The sequence below is a fragment of the Coregonus clupeaformis genome, chromosome 23 (genome assembly GCF_020615455.1).
Source record: "Coregonus clupeaformis isolate EN_2021a chromosome 23, ASM2061545v1, whole genome shotgun sequence".
In the NCBI taxonomy this organism is placed as follows: Eukaryota; Metazoa; Chordata; class Actinopteri; order Salmoniformes; family Salmonidae; genus Coregonus; species Coregonus clupeaformis.
The window spans coordinates 32,020,969-32,035,537 of NC_059214.1; the positions used below are offsets into that span (position 1 = coordinate 32,020,969).

A 14,569-nucleotide genomic window follows, 5' to 3' on the forward strand; every position below is an offset into this window, starting at 1 on the left:
GGTGTGTGTCGCCAGTCCGGCCCGTGCCCGTTCCTGGTCCTCGCACCAAGCCAGTGGTGCGTGTTCCCAGTCCGGCCCGGCCTGTTCCTGCTCCTCGCACCAAGCCGGTGGTGCGTGTCGCCAGTCCGGCCCGGCCCGTTCCTGCTCCTCGCACCAAGCCAGTGGTGCGTGTTCCTAGTCCGGCCCGGCCTGTTCCTGCTCCTCGCACCAAGCCAGTGGTGCGTGTTCCCAGTTCGGCCCGGCCTGTTCCTGCTCCTCGCACCAAGCTCGGTGAGTGCGTGTCGCCAGTCTGGCCCGGCCCGTTCCTGCTCCTCGCACTCAAGCCAGTGGTGCGTGTTCCCAGTCCGGCCCGGCCTGTTCCTGCTCCTCGCACCAAGCCGGTGGTGCGTGTCGCCAGTCCGGCCCGGCCCGTTCCTGCTCCTCGCACCAGGCCAGTGGTGCGTGTTCCCAGTCCGGCCCGGCCTGTTCCTGCTCCTCGCACCAAGCCAGTAGTGCGTGTTCCCAGTCCGGCCCGGCCCGTTCCTGCTCCTCGCACTCAAGCCAGTGGTACGTGTTCCCAGTCCGGCCCGGCCTGTTCCTGCTCCTCGCACCAAGCCAGTGGTGCGTGTCGCCAGTCCGGTCCGGCCTGTTCCTGCTCCTCGCACCAAGCCAATGGTGCGTGTTCCCAGTCCGGCCCGGCCTGTTCCTGCTCCTCGCACCCAGCCAGTGGTGTGGGTTCCCAGTCCGGCCCGGCCTGTTCCTGCTCCTCGCACCAAGCCAGTGGTGCGTGTCGCCAGTCCGGCCCGTCCTGTTCCTGCTCCTCGCACCAAGCCAGTGGTGCGTGTTCCCAGTCCGGCCCGGCCTGTTCCTGCTCCTCGCACCAAGTCAGTGGTGCGTGTCGCCAGTCCGGTCCGGCCCGGCCTGTTCCTGCTCCTCGCACCAGAACAGTGGTGCGTGTTCCCATTCCGGCCTGTTCCTGCTCCTAGCACCAAGCCAGTGGTGCGTGTTCCCAGTCCAGCCCGGCCTGTTCCTGCTCCTCGCACCAAGCCAGTGGTGTGTGTCGCCAGTGGTGCTTGTTCCCAGTCCGGCCCGGCCTGTTCCTGCTCCTCGCACCAAGCCAGTGGTGCGTGTCGCCAGTCCGGTCCGGCCCGGCCTGTTCCTGCTCCTCGCACCAGAACAGTGGTGCGTGTTCCCATTCCGGCCTGTTCCTGCTCCTAGCACCAAGCCAGTGGTGCGTGTTCCCAGTCCAGCCCGGCCTGTTCCTGCTCCTCGCACCAAGCCAGTGGTGTGTGTCGCCAGTCTGGCCCGGCCCGTTCCTGCTCCTTGCACCAAGCCAGTGGTGCGTGTTCCCAGTCCGGCCTGTTCCTGCTCCTAGCACCAAGCCAGTGGTGCGTGTCGCCAGTCCGGCCCGTGCCCGTTCCTACTCCTCGCACCAAGCCAGTGGTGCGTGTTCCCAGTCCGGCCCGGCCTGTTCCTGCTCCTCGCACCAAGCCGGTGGTGCGTGTCGCCAGTCCGGCCCGGCCCGTTCCTGCTCCTCGCACCAAGCCAGTGGTGCGTGTTCCCAGTCCGGCCCGGCCTGTTCCTGCTCCTCGCACCAAGCCAGTGGTGCGTGTTCCCAGTTCGGCCCGGCCTGTTCCTGCTCCTCGCACCAAGCCGGTGGTGCGTGTCGCCAGTCTGGCCCGGCCCGTTCCTGCTCCTCGCACCAAGCCAGTGGTGCGTGTTCCCAGTCCGGCCCGGCCTGTTCCTGCTCCTCGCACCAAGCCGGTGGTGCGTGTCGCCAGTCCGGCCCGGCCCGTTCCTGCTCCTCGCACCAAGCCAGTGGTGCGTGTTCCCAGTCCGGCCCGGCCTGTTCCTGCTCCTCGCACCAAGCCAGTGGTGCGTGTTCCCAGTCCGGCCCGGCCTGTTCCTGCTCCTCGCACCAAGCCGGTGGTGCGTGTCGCCAGTCCGGCCCGGCCCGTTCCTGCTCCTCGCACCAAGCCAGTGGTGCGTGTTCCCAGTCCGGCCCGGCCTGTTCCCACTCCTCGCACCAAGCCAGTGGTGCGTGTCGCCAGTCCGGCCCGGCCCGTGCCCGTTCCACCGGTGCCTGATTAGGCACCGGTCAGCTGCTCCACTCCGGAGGCAGAGCAGTCCGCTCCACCGGTGCCTGATCCAGCTCCGGTCAGCAGCTCCACTCCGGAGGCAGAGCAGTCCGCTCCACCGGTGCCTGATCCAGCTCCGGTCAGCAGCTCCACTCCGGAGCCAGAGCAGTCCGCTCCACCGGTGCCCAGTCCAGCTCCGGTCAGCGGCTCCAGTCCGGAGCCTGAGCGGTCCGCTCCACCGGCGCCCGGTCCAGCTCCGGTCAGCGGTTCCAGTCCAGACCCAGACGTCAGCCCCTCTCCAGGTTCGGGGTCTCCCACACCAGGGTCCAGACAGGGCTTGGTACTTCGTGGGAGGAAGGGGAGGGGAAGCAGCGCGCCGAGGTCCAGACCAGACCAGGGGCGCAACAGGGAGTCGGAGAGTATGTGGTCGTCATGCCCGGAGCCGGATCCGCCTCCGAGGCGGAATGCCCACCCGGCCCCTACCCTGTTAGGTAAAGGTTGTGCGGGGGTACTGTCACGCCCTGACTCAGGGGACTCTTATATGTTGAGTCAGGGTGTGAATATTCTATGTTCTGTTTTCTATGTTTCTATCTAGTATGTGTGGATCTATGTTGGCCGGTGTGGTTCCCAATCAGAGGCAGCTGTCGCTCGTTGTCTCTGATTGGGGATCATACTTAGGCAGCCTATTGGCACTCGTTAGTTGTGGGATCTTGTTCCGTGTTTAGGCTCGTTTTGTGTTCAGCCTTTGGACTTCACGTTTCGTTGGTTTGTTGTTTTGTCGTGTGTTTATTCGTTGTGAAATAAAAATGTATTTATATCACGCTGCGCCTTGGTCTGACCCGTCCGTAAACGAACGTGACATTTAGACATTGTATTGATTTTGCTGCTCATCCTTTGCTGTAATATGTGTTTAAAACTGGTAACAAAAGCAAGGTCAAATGTAATGTTAAATGTTGCCAATACCCAGGGCCAGAATGCAGGTTGCGAAGGATTAGCTGAGCTACCCTTTACTGCTGAAGACTGTGATGTTAGAAAATACTGGTTGACTTACACCTTTGGGGAAATACTGGCTGTTACCAATCCTTCTGCCCCTGTTTTTACTCCTAATTGGTGTTTGTGTTTTGTGTTGTATGGGAAAATGTATAATTAACAAATTTGTCCTTGGCCTTATGGTCCTCCACAAAGATCAACAGGTTGAGTTGAATTACTATGTTGAGACCTCTGGGCCTGTTTTGGTCCCTTCTGCCCACCTCTATGGGGACTCTATGGGGATTTAGTTGAGACTAGAAGTCTCAAAGAGGGGAATGATGGGGAATATATAATCTATTATGCTGTGAGAGAAAGATCACGTATTTACCTGATTTGTTTAATATTAATAGTTAACAATTAATATGCTTAACTGCGACCCAATCCTGTAACATCGTGGTGTACATATGTACACATCTGTTCCACCATAAGGGAAACTATTGATGCCTGGGCTCTCCTGGTTACAGCTTGAGTAACAGGATACCCTCTTTTTTTTAAAGGTGCTAAACAGAACCATATAGGGTTCTTTGGGTTGTCCCCATAGGGGAATCTTTTTTGGTGCTAGGTAGAAGCCTCTATGTAGGCTGCTTCCATATACTGTAACATGTACTGTCACATACTGTCACATATACCAGACACATGAAAAATATATGTTATTTATCTTTGTGTAGCATAAGATTAATATACTAATCACTGGACATGCAAAAACACACATTTGAAACAAACAATTACAAAAAATCTAACTTCAATAGAGCATGCTGAGAAATATGATAATGATGGGAGTGGTTTTGAGTGTTTTACTCTACACCAGAACAAATATATATACAGTGCCTTCAGAAAGTATTAACAAATCAAAATATATTTCCTGAGCTTTCTTATATCTCCTAAATATAGGACAGACAGTTCAAAACCTTATTCCTTATGATGTATTTTTTGACTGTCTGTTTTGTCATTCATTAATGTGTTATACAATGCGTTTCTATGGTCTATAGTAGTAAAGGCACAGATCATATGCACAAATATTCCCCGTATACTGTAGGTACAGTTTAAAACATTATCTATCTTTTAAAATGTATCAGATTACTAGCACTCCTGATGTTAAAGTAAAAAAAAATAAAAAAAATAAGAAAGTCTTATTCAAATTCAGAATGGTTCTTTGTCCCTTCTTGCCATCCAAAGAATAAAGTAATTTATTTTATTTAACCTTAACTAGGCAAGTCAGTTAAGAACAAATTCTTATTTACAATGACTGCCTACACCGGCCAAACCCGGACGACACTGGGCCAATTGTGCGCTAACCTACGGGACTCCCAATCACGGCCGGTTGTGATACAGCCTGGAATCGAACAAGGGGGTCTGTAGTGATGCCTCAAGCACTGAGATGCAGTGCCTTAGACCGCTGCACCACTCGGGAGCCCTTTCTTCTAAAAACGGATCTTATGATAAAAAAGGTTATAGGTAGAATCCTATCTCTCTGGAAAAAAATAGTGAACTTACCTCTTTAGAATGGAATGGCTGTCAAAGTTTTTGTATTTATTTTCGGTAATACCAGTTACCCCACCGAAGATATTCTTCAAAAAAGTATACTCAGTCATAACACACTTTATATGGGCAAATACAATTCATAGAATAAAAAGGAAAGTTTTACATATTCCTAAGTCTGAAGGTGGTTTTAACCTTCCAGACTTGGAATTGTATCAGCTCAATACCCAAGACTTTTACTTGTGACATACAGTACCAGTCAAAAGTTTGGACACACCTACTCATTTCTTAATTTTGACTATTTTCTACATTGTAGAATAATAGTGAAGACATCAAAACTATTAAATAACACATATGGAATCATGTAGTAACCAAAAAGTTGTTAAACAAATCAAAATATATTTCAGATTTTAGATTCTTTAAAGTAGCCACCCTTTGCCTTGATGACAGCTTTGCACACTCTTGTCATTCTCTCAACCACCTTCATGAGGAATGCTTTTCCAACAGTCTTGAAGGAGTTCCCACATATGCTGAGCAATTGTTGGCTGCTTTTACTCCACTCTTCGGTCCAACTCATACCAAACCATCTCAATTGGGTTAAGGTTGGGTGATTGTGGAGGCCAGGTAATCTGATGCAGCACTGCATCACTCTCCTTCTTGGTCAACTAGCTTACACAGCATGGAGGTGTGTTTTGGGTTATTGTCCTGTTGAAAAACAAATGATAGTCCCACTAAGCGCAAACCAGATAGGATGGCGTATCGCTGTGCACATCGCTGCCAAATGATATGGTAGCCATGCTGGTTAAGTGTGCCGTGAATTCTAAATGAATCACCGACAGTGTCACCAGCCAAGCACCCCCACACCACCACACCTCCTCCTCCATGCTTCACGGTGGAAACCACACATGCAGAGAACATCCGTTCACGTACTCTGCATCAAACAAAGACATGGCGGGTGGGACCAAAAATCTCAAATTTGGACTCATCAGACCAAAGGACATATTTCCATCGGTCTAATGTCCATTGCTCGTGTTTCTTGGCCCAAGCAATTATCTTCTTCTTATTGGTGTCCTTTAGTAGCAGTCCTCATGAGAGCCAGTTTCATCATAGCGCTTGATGGTTTTTGTGACTGCACTTGAAGAACGTTTCAAAGTTCTTGACATTTTCCGTATTGACTGACCTTCATGTTTAAAGTAATGATCAACTGTCATTTCTCTTTGCTTATTTGAGCTTTTCTTGCCATAATATGGACTTAGTCTTTTACCAAATAGGGCTATCTTCTGTATACATTGTCACAACACAACTGATTGGCTAAAAAACAATTAAGAAGGAAAGAAATTCCACAAATTAACTTTTAAGAAGGCACTCCTGTTCATTGAAATGCATTCCAGGTGACTACCTAATGAAGCTGGTTGAGTGAATGCCAAGAGTGTGCAGAACTGTCATCAAGGAAAAGGCTGGCTACTTTGAAGAAACTCAAATATAAAATATATTTTGATTTCTTTAACACCATTTTGATTACTACATGATTCCATATTTATTATTTCATAGTTTTGATGTCTTCTGTGTGCTATAGTTGATGTTTATATGATGTAGTTGTTTTTATGTATATGTTTTGTATTGTTTAGAAAATATAAAATATAAAATAAAACTTTTTAGCTGTCAAGTTTTGATTATCACACACAGTCTTTATAGACTTTCAAAAGTAGAAACAGTGATACAAAGAGTGAAGGAAGAGTTCTTACCAAGCACAGTCAGAGGAATCTCTTTATTGTATGCTCCACTGGGGAAAACACTGAAGATACATGTGAAGGTGCCTTCATCCAACAGTCTGACAGCTGTTATTCGAATATATCCAAGGTTTTCTAATGGGTTCCCAATAAACTGGACTCTACCTTAAAATCATTTCGGTGCAAAGATCTCTGGAGGGCAAACCAGAGTCCTACATCCTCAACTCAATTATCGAGGAAAGCAACACGTAAATACATGCTGCATTTCCAATCAGAATGAGCGATTATTAGAGTGCATAAATATTATGATTACTGTGAGCGTTGTTTCCAAAGTACCTACGATAGTTTGAATCTCTGTCTCTCCCTTCGATTCTGACCCCTCCACTACCCAAGCATTCATGCTAATGTTAGTCCAGTCCAGCTAGGGACCTGTTTTCATTGTATTACGTTAGTAATTAATAACCTATGTGTGTTTGTATTGTGTTATTATTTAGTTAGTTAGCAAATAAATAATTAAGCCAATTAGTGTATTGCTGATTAATCAATAAGGAAAGGGTTCTTGCAGGTTCAAGGATTATGCGACGTTCAGAATGAGACTGATAAGAGGTAATTATTTAATAAGTGACTGTTATCGATATATAACATATATACAGTGGGGGAAAAAAGTATTTAGTCAGCCACCGATTGTGCAAGTTCTCCCACTTAAAAAGATGAGAGAGGCCTGTAATTTTCATCATAGGTACACGTCAACTATGACAGACAAATTGAGAAAAAAAATTCCAGAAAATCCCATTGTAAGATTTTTAATGAATTTATTTGCAAATTATGGTGGAAAATAAGTATTTGGTCACCTACAAACAAGCAAGATTTCTGGCTCTCACAGACCTGTAACTTCTTCTTTAAGAGGCTCCTCTGTCCTCCACTCGTTACCTGTATTAATGGCACCTGTTTGAACTTGTTATCAGTATAAAAGACACCTGTCCACAACCTCAAACAGTCACACTCCAAACTCCACAATGGCCAAGACCAAAGAGCTGTCAAAGGACACCAAAAACAAAATTGTAGACCTGCACCAGGCTGGGAAGACTGAATCTGCAATAGGTAAGCAGCTTGGTTTGAAGAAATCAACTGTGGGAGCAATTATTAGGAAATGGAAGACATACAAGACCACTGATAATCTCCCTCGATCTGGGGCTCCACGCAAGGTCTCACCCCGTGGGGTCAAAATGATCACAAGAACGGTGAGCAAAAATCCCAGAACCACACGGGGGGACCTAGTGAATGACCTGCAGAGAGCTGGGACCAAAGTAACAAAGCCTACCATCAGTAACACACTACGCCGCCAGGGACTCAAATCCTGCAGTGCGAGACGTGTCCCCCTGCTTAAGCCAGTACATGTCCAGGCCCGTCTGAAGTGCATTTGGATGATCCAGAAGAGGACTGGGAGAATGTCATATGGTCAGATGAAACCAAAATATAACTTTTTGGTAAAAACTCAACTCGTCATGTTTGGAGGACAAAGAATGCTGAGTTGCATCCAAAGAACACCATACCTACTGTGAAGCATGGGGTTGGAAACATCATGCTTTGGGGCTGTTTTTCTGCAAAGGGACCAGGACGACTGATCCGTGTAAAGGAAAGAATGAATGGGGCCATGTATCGTGAGATTTTGAGTGAAACCCTCCTTCCATCAGCAAGGGCATTGAAGATGAAACGTGGCTGGGTCTTTCAGCATGACAATGATCCCAAACACACCGCCCGGGCAACGAAGGAGTGGCTTCGTAAGAAGCATTTCAAGGTCCTGGAGTGGCCTAGCCAGTCTCCAGATCTCAACCCCATAGAAAATCTTTGGAGGGAGTTGAAAGTCTGTGTTGCCCAGCGACAGCCCCAAAACATCACTGCTCTAGAGGAGATCTGCATGGAGGAATGGGCCAAAATACCAGCAACAGTGTGTGAAAACCTTGTGAAGACTTACAGAAAACGTTTGACCTGTGTCATTGCCAACAAAGGGTATATAACAAAGTATTGAGAAACTTTTGTTATTGACCAAATACTTATTTTCCACCATCATATGCCAATAAATTCATAAAAAATCCTACAATGTGATTTTCTGGATTTTTTTTTCTCATTTTGTCTGTCATAGTTGACGTGTACCTATGATGAAAATTACAGGCCTCTCTCATCTTTTTCAGTGGGAGAACTTGCACAATTGGTGGCTGACTAAATACTTTTTTTCCCCACTGTACAGTTGAAGTCGGAAGTTTACATACACTTAGGTTGGAGTCATTAAAACTTGTTTTTCAACCACTCCACAAATTTCTTGTTAACAAACTATAGTTTTGGCAAGTCGGTAAGGACATCTACTTTGTACATGACACAAGTAGTTTTTCCAACAATTGTTTACAGACAGATTATTTCACTTATAATTCACTGTATCACAATTCCAGTTGGTCAGAAGTTTACATACACTAAGTTGACTGTGCCTTTAAACAGCTTGGAAAATTCCAGAAAATGATGTCATGGCTTTAGAAGCTTCTGACAGGCTAATTGACATCATTTGAGTCAATTGGAGGTGTACCTGTGGATGTATTTCAAGGCCTACCTTCAAACTCAGTGCCTCTTTGCTTGACATCATGGGAAAATCAAAATAAATCAGCAAAGAACTTAGAAAAAATGTCTGGTTCATACTTGGGAGCAATTTCCAAATGCCTGAAGGTACCACGTTCATCTGTACAAACAATAGTACGCAAGTATAAACACCATGGGACCACACAGCCATCATACCGCTCAAGAAGGAGACGTGTTCTGTCTCCTAGAGATGAACGTACTTTGGTGCGAAAAGTGCAAATCAATCCCAGAACAACAGCAAAGGACCTTGTGAAGATGCTGGAGGGAACAGGTACAAAAGTATCCATATCCATAGTAAATCGAGTCCTATATCGACATAACCTGAAAGGCCGCTCAGCAAGGAAGAAGACACTGCTCCAAAACCGCCATAAAAAAGCCAGACTACGGTTTGCAACTGCACATGGGGACTGGTGCACTTCACAAAATAGATGGCATCATCTACCCTGTGGATTTTTTTTTACATCAACCTTTAGCAAGGCACTTAATACATCGTAGACATTAAATGGTTGAAATTAAAATATAGTATGTGAGTCTGTTTAGTGCATCATTCTCTACAATCTGTTCTGAGGTGACTAAAGGACTCCCTCTAGTGGAATGATATACATTTTCAGAGACTATACTTTCAAACAGGTGGCCAGCTGAAGCAAAATGGTTATTAAAAGCACTACACATTTCCTTTTTGTCTACTATGGGATCAGAGACTGTCAAAACTTGCAGGGGGCAATGAGGGGGTGGAGTTTTGTTTCAAAGATTTGACCACTTTCCAGAAATTAGCTGGATTACCACCACTCTCCAATACACAATTCAAGAAATATGTTGATTTTGCTTTTCTAACCAGAGATAGACATATATTTGTCAAATGTCTGAAGGACTGTCAATCAGACGTCTAGCCTTAGCCCAAGTTACATACATTTTTTTATTCATGTGTGAACCAAGGAATATATTTGTCTTTTATCCTTAGCCTTTTGTACACCACATGTTTATCTGCAACGGTGTTAAACATGGAAATAAAATAATTAAGGGCCTGATACGGGTCAGTGATAGTTGACGCAACCCACAAGTCACACCAGCTCAGACAAAACTTTTTGCTCATTAAAATTCCTATTATTTAGCTTTGTAATAATGCATGTGCAAGATTTAGGTAACTTAACATCTCTTAAACTCTGTAACTGTTTAAAAGTCAGCATTGGCCTCATGGTGAAATACCTGAGGTACCCTTCTTTACTAAGCATTTGAAAAACCTCCCTGGTCTTTATAGTTGAATCTGTGTTTGAAATTCACTGCTCAAGTGAGGGACATTAAAAATTGTTGTATGTGTGGGGTACAGAGATTAGGTAGTCATTCAAAAATCATGTTAAACACTTTTATTGCACACAGAGTGAGTCCATGCAATTTATTATGTGACTTGTGAAGCCCATTTGTACTCCTGAACTTATTTAGGCTTGCCATAACAAAGGGGTTGAATACTTATTGACTGATGACATTTCAGCTGTTCATTTTTTATTAATTTGTAAAAATGAAATAAACGTTGACATTATGGGGTATTTTGTGTAGATCAGTGACACAAACTCTTTCTCAAAAACCTAGAGTGTCGAATACAAATGAATTGGTTGGAGTGTTTCCATTATCCATTTAGGCACATTGCGCATTAATAAATTGGTGACAGCCTGTATGCCCTCCCACCTCTCCGTTTCATGTCTGATAGCAAACAAAAGCCAGCATGGATAGAATGCAAGAATTGACTAATACGGTATTTGTATCCAGCCAACCAGAAAATGAATGCGAAGCAATTCAGGCATTCCTGAAAGTCAAAACAATCCTTGTCCTGCAAAGAAACATAATTTTTATAGTTGAACATTTGATTTAGCAAGTGGTAGGCATTTAGATTTTGGAGTGGAGCTTTATAGTTACTTGATGAGACTGATGACATCACGTGCCCCGCGTACCTTCAAAATTATTTGGCAAACATCATTTATTAGAAAAACACCTTTTTCATAATCAGTTGTTGCAATAAAGAAAGTTAGACAAAAGAAAAATCCACCCCTGTCAAATGGATTAAAATGTTGTTGATCTTTAGAAAATTTATCCTACAGCTGCCGTTTCCATTACACATGTCACAATGTTTTTTTGTTGCAACATTGCTTTTGTCGAATAAACCTGGGTCAAAGGAAACTTGCCTAATTGTAAAACTCACTCACCAGTTGCCACAGCTGTCACTCCATTTCTATGTCCAACACATCCAACATATAAGCATTTCTAAGAGTGTCAAGATGCTGTGTATATTATTGGTATAATTAGCAAATAATTATTCAACACACAATAAATAATAATAGATAAGAAAAAATGTAATTAATGAATAATGGAAATAATAAACCATAGAAATGTGAGAACTAATGTTCACACAGCCACAGCCACACCTGTCTCTTCTTGTTGATAAAAAAGGCAGTTAGGCAGACCAGGTTAATCTTTAAGCATGTTTCAGCTTGATAAGAGTTAACATATTTTGTGGGAGGGTGTTGGGAGGAAGTTGAGGCTGGAGCTGTTCTGGAGGGAGTCAATCTACCATCAAACCCCCATGTGGTCTATAGGAGCCCCTCCCATAACATCAGGCAGACAGAGAAGAGCCACAAAGACCAGGCAACAGCTTTTCCCTGTGTGTTCCTAGTTCCAAGGCTGAAATACAAGGACTAACCAAAGCAAGGCCTTTTGTCAGCTTTGAACGAGGCATGACAAAACAATGCAAACTATTTCTACATTATACCACAGCATTGTTGAATACTCGTTTCTGTTTGGTTAGAAGGGCATTCTAGAATGGACATTCAAATCAGATAACGGGACAGTTGGGGCACCTTGCAATCATGAGGCAATATGTGCATACACATGCAGACCGTACTTGCTATAAAGTTACAGAAAGCTAAACTAACAAATACACAAACTAAAATTGGATACATTGTAGCTAGCTAGCATTGATTTGTTTTAGCAGAGACATCTTTTTTTTTGGAGCTTCTGAGGACCTAAAGTGGTGAATGATGAAGATGAATTTGCCGCTAAAGCTGTCAAATCCTCCGACATTTACAGTGGGGAGAACAAGTATTTGATACACTGCCGATTTTGCAGGTTTTCCTACTTACAAAGCAGGTAGAGGTCTGTAATTTTTATCATAGGTACATTTCAACTGTGAGAGACGGAATCTAAAACAAAAATCCAGAAAATCACATTGTATGATTTTTAAGTAATTAATTTGCATTTTATTGCATGACATAAGTATTTGATACATCAGAAAAGCAGAACTTAATATTTGGTACAGAAACCTTTGTTTGCAATTACAGAGATCATATGTTTCCTGTAGGTCTTGACCAGGTTTGCACACACTGCAGCAGGGATTTTGGCCCACTACTCCATACAGACCTTCTCCAGATCCTTCAGGTTTCGGGGCTGTAGCTGGGCAATACGGACTTTCAGCTCCCTCCAAAGATTTTCTATTGGGTTCAGGTCTGGAGACTGGCTAGGCCACTCCAGGACCTTGAGATGCTTCTTACGGAGCCACTCCTTAGTTGCCCTGGCTGTGTGTTTCGGGTCGTTGTCATGCTGGAAGACCCAGCCACGACCCATCTTCAATGCTCATACTGAGGGAAGGAGGTTGTTGGCCAAGATCTCGCGATACATGGCCCCATCCATCCTCCCCTCAATACGGTCCTGTCCCCTTTGCAGAAAAGCATCCCCAAAGAATGATGTTTCCACCTCCATGCTTCACGGTTGGGATGGTGTTCTTGAGGTTGTACTCATCCTTCTTCTTCCTCCAAACACGGCGAGTGGAGTTTAGACCAAAAAGCTCTATTTTTTTCTAGAATATAATATCTATTGTTTACAGGACACTCATTCAACAATTCTAGATGAAGTTGCTTTGAAAAAGGAATGGGGGGGGGCAAAATATACTTCTCCCATGGGCAAAGAAATTCAAAAGGGGTGATGATATTAATTTATAGTAATTTCGATCCGAATGTGCAAATTGTCCAAATAGATACGCAAGGTAGATGGATTATTTATATGGCTCATTAACATTTACGGACCAAATAATGATGATCCACATTTCTTTTACAATATATATAATAAATTATCAACCCTGCAAGCAATTCAAGACAATATTATTATGGTGGGGGATTATAATACTGTTTTAAATAGCTCAATGGACCGTAAAGGAAATCACACCACAAATAATCACCTACATGCTCATAAGGAAATCGTGAATGTCATGGATACATTAGAACTAGTAGATATATGGAGGCTTAAATATCCTGATCTAGTGAGATATACATGGGGGAGACTCAGTCAAGCTAGTCGTCTTGACTACTTTCTTATCTCATTCTCGTTGGCACCAAAAGTTTAAAAAGTGTTGATAGGGGACAGAATGCGGTCGGACCATCATATAATTGGCATATACATTAGTCTTACTGAATTTCCACGTGGGCGAGGATATTGGAAATTTAATCAAAGCCTATTGGATGAACATTTATTTTTAACTATGACAAAGGAATTTATAACTGACTTTTTCTGACATAACATAGGTACAGCAAATCCCCTTATTGTATGGGACACCTTTAAATGTGCCTTTAGAGGCCATGCAATTCAGTATTCATCTCGAAAACAAAAGCAATTTAGGTCAAAAAAGTTTATACTAACAAAAGAAATAGAAAGTCTAACAGAACAGATAGATGGCAATAAAAATAAATTAAAAAAACTGGATGGAATATGGGGAAAAATGCACCAAATTCTTTTTTTATCTTCAACATAGGAATGCTACCAAAAATAATTTAATGAAACTGGTTACAATTGACGGAGGAACCCATGATTCACCAAATGATATTTTGAAGGAGGAAACAAGGTACTTTAAGCATACAGTGGGGGAAAAAAGTATTTAGTCAGCCACCAAATGTGCATGTTCTCCCACTTAAAAACATGAGAAAGGCCTGTAATTTTCATCATAGGTACACATCAACTATGACAGACAAATTGAAAAAAACAAATCCAGAAAATCACATTGTAGGATTTTTAATGAATTTATTTGCAAATTATGGTGGAAAATAAGTATTTGGTCACCTACAAACAAGCAAGATATCTGGCTCTCACAGACCTGTAACTTCTTCTTTAAGAGGCTCCTCTGTCCTCCACTCGTTACCTGTATTAATGGCACCTGTTTGAACTTGTTATCAGTATAAAAGACACCTGTCCACAACCTCAAACAGTCACACTCCAAACTCCACTATGGCCAAGACCAAAGAGTTGTCAAAGGACACCAGAAACAAAATTGTAGACCTGCACCAGGCTGGGAAGACTGAATCTGCAATAGGTAAGCAGCTTGGTTTGAAGAAATCAACTGTGGGAGCAATTATTAGGAAATGGAAGACATACAAGACCACTGATAATCTCCCTCGATCTGGGGCTCCACGCAAGATCTCACCCCGTGGGGTCAAAATGATCACAAGAACGGTGAGCAAAAATCCCAGAACCACACCTAGTGAATGACCTGCAGAGAGCTGGGACCAAAGTAACAAAGCCTACCATCAGTAACACACTACGCCGCCAGGGACTCAAATCCTGCAGTGCCAGACGTGTCCCCCTGCTTAAGCCAGTACATGTCCAGGCCCG

General features: G+C 44.2%; 1 protein-coding gene across 2 annotated transcripts in view; it reads left to right on the forward strand.

The window, feature by feature from the left end:
- Positions 1-14,569, forward strand: part of LOC121563190 (nectin-3-like) — a 164,686-nt gene that overhangs the window by 93,393 nt on the left and 56,724 nt on the right. The window lies entirely within an intron of this gene.